General features: G+C 38.2%; 1 long non-coding RNA gene across 2 annotated transcripts in view; it reads left to right on the top strand.

The window, feature by feature from the left end:
• The first annotated feature begins 561 nt into the window (after positions 1-561).
• The window catches only part of LOC109289433, a 10,526-nt gene continuing 8,640 nt past the window's right edge, over positions 562-2,447 (top strand). For both annotated transcript variants that reach the window (XR_002095362.1, XR_002095363.1), the window contains exon 1: positions 562-812. This is a non-coding gene — a long non-coding RNA (uncharacterized LOC109289433). The remainder of the gene's footprint in view (positions 813-2,447) is intronic.

The raw sequence follows: 2,447 nt of genomic DNA, 5'->3' as shown, positions 1-2,447 counted from the left end.
GGGGGCATTATGCAGGCAGTGTTGTTGGAGGCACTGGGATGAGAGAGAGAACCAAAAACCAGATCTCTTAGGCTCATTAAATATCTCAGTAGGTCTTCCCCCAGCATGACGGGTATTTGCCTGGAGTCCGGGGCAGATAGACAGCTTGAGAATATACCCATCCTATGGGTACAAACTGGTTTTTAAATGATGTGCGTTATGAACCTTTTCTTTCTGTTCATTGCTGCTCATCGGCGGCTACGATGCTGTGCTTCAGAGGTGGATGCATTTCAGTGGTGAAGGGTGTGAGTGAAGCAGCTTTCCTTTCTAACCCGAATAGCCTATGACTTATCTCAGACAAAACATATTAGGATTCTTTAAGGCGAAAGCCACTTTAAGCTTGTCCTGCTGTCACAGGGCTAAAACAAGGAGCCTTATGGCAGGGTATTACTACTTTATTTTATTTTTTTCCATTTATGTTACTCCCACCCCCAGCTCCTAGCTTTCCCTGTGCGCATCCGTCTCCAAGCCTAGTTATCACAACCTTGAATGAAAGCTTCAACTGTACGGCCAAGTCCCTTTGCTACAAAAGCTGCTCCTGCAGCTTGGTGGTGTGCCAGGAACGGTCACTCCAGGCATCTCCTGCAAGTCCCCTCCGGAGAGCTCCCGCTCCAAGGACTGCCAATTCCCCCTTCCAAAAGCTCGTTCTGAACCCATTGCCCTACGGACCTGCAGTACAACCAGCAGGACAGAAGCAGCAGTTTATCAGGCCAGAGCAGAACAAGAAAACACCTGGATCTTCTCTTTGAAAATCTATCTTCTGCTGAGCACGGGTCTAGTAGAAAATGTGCGGTGAAAAATAAGTCTCATTTCTACAGGAAGAAGAGCAGAAGCTGATCTTGAGAGACTTGGAAGATCACGAGCATTTCCTAAGAGTTAAAACAACGAATAGCTGTCTGCTTATAAGGTCTCTAGGTTTTAAAGGGTAAAAGGACAAAACTGCCATGGCTTATTCCAGGTCATCCCGCGCAACAGAAAGGAATGGCCCCAAACCTAATTAAAAATAAGGAGTGCACAGAAAAAGAGTGGAAAAATCTCAGGAAATCTGAAAGTTTAATAAGTTTTCTCCAGTGCTTAAATCAGTTCTCCAGGGTGTACTGTATGTTTTGTGTGTTTCTTTTCAGCAATTTTCCTCCATCGTAACATTTTAAATATCCGAACAAACTCGGGTGGCAAGGGGGGTTTCTGCGCCTGCTTCTGAAATCCAGTGAAGCTTAAAGGAAAAGCAAGAAATATGGATGAAACGTGAAGCTTGTTTTGTGAGTTTACTGAACTGAAATAACAGTATGAAGTTTCAGTGCTGGACTGAGTGTTTATTGACTTTTCAACTTTATCAACTGAGCAAGCAACATGAGAGTGAGATTAAAGAAAAAACTGGGGATCTGATTTCTATTTATATATTTTTAGCGAGCCAGAAAATCCCCATTAGATATTATAAAAAATTGGGTAGTAGTCCTCAAATATTTGGGGTTTGTAGATTTGCAATACGTTTGCACTTATTCCTGTTCCTTAGCTTTACTTAAATTGTAAAACCATTGAAATTAAAAAGGCCACTTTAGATTGAACCTAAAAAAGAGACTAGAGAAGCCTTTCCTTGAAACACATAACCCAGGATATGAAGAAAAAGCTGTCATACCATTACATTTAATAACTGCTATGTCGTTGCAATGCAAAGCATTAAAGATATTGCATTAAAGCTAGTTTATATACTTGTGCCATTTTTAAAGCTGTATAATACTTAAAAAGATTGTTATTATTAAATGCTTGTCTTCAGTTTGTAACTGGTTTATTCATGAACACACAATCTTTACTGCACAGTATTTTGTGATGAGCCTATTTTAAAAAAAATAAAAGTTGGTGACTTGAAGCAATAAAAATGTTTTAAATAGATCTATATTATATTCCCCTGGATATTTCCAAGTTATTTATCTGTACATATTTCACAAAAGGCACCGGAAGAAATCATCTCATTTTTAGTTTTCTATTTAGAAAATAAATTTAAAAAAATAAAATGGAATATTGAATGTAAAGGAAGTGAATGCGTTTAATGAAAACTTTGCACTGCTAAATAATTACTTTTTAAAAAGTAATACAGGATATTATCCCTGAAATCGTTTATTTAAAAAGCATTAGTAATAAATGGATTTTTCAAATGTACTTTTAAGTTACTTGAAAAAAAGTCTTACTATCTTTAAATGCTCAGAAAGGTCTTAAGAGACATTTGAGATTTCCACCCATAATACTATGAACCAAACCTACCCACTACTTTGAAGTTTCCACCCCAGGAGAGGATTTTGTATTATATTATGGCTGATTCTCCTCCCATTTTTTTTCCATTCAGTTCACTGGCAGATCGTGTGTTTTCCATCCCTGATATACAAGGCTACACCAATAAAACAGTTACATTG

Source organism: Gavialis gangeticus, unplaced genomic scaffold (assembly GCF_001723915.1).
Source record: "Gavialis gangeticus isolate Ggan-Ray unplaced genomic scaffold, GavGan_comp1, whole genome shotgun sequence".
NCBI classification, from domain to species: Eukaryota; Metazoa; Chordata; order Crocodylia; family Gavialidae; genus Gavialis; species Gavialis gangeticus.
Note: the sequence above shows the minus strand (reverse complement) of the source record. Positions and strands in the feature narration are given on the sequence as shown.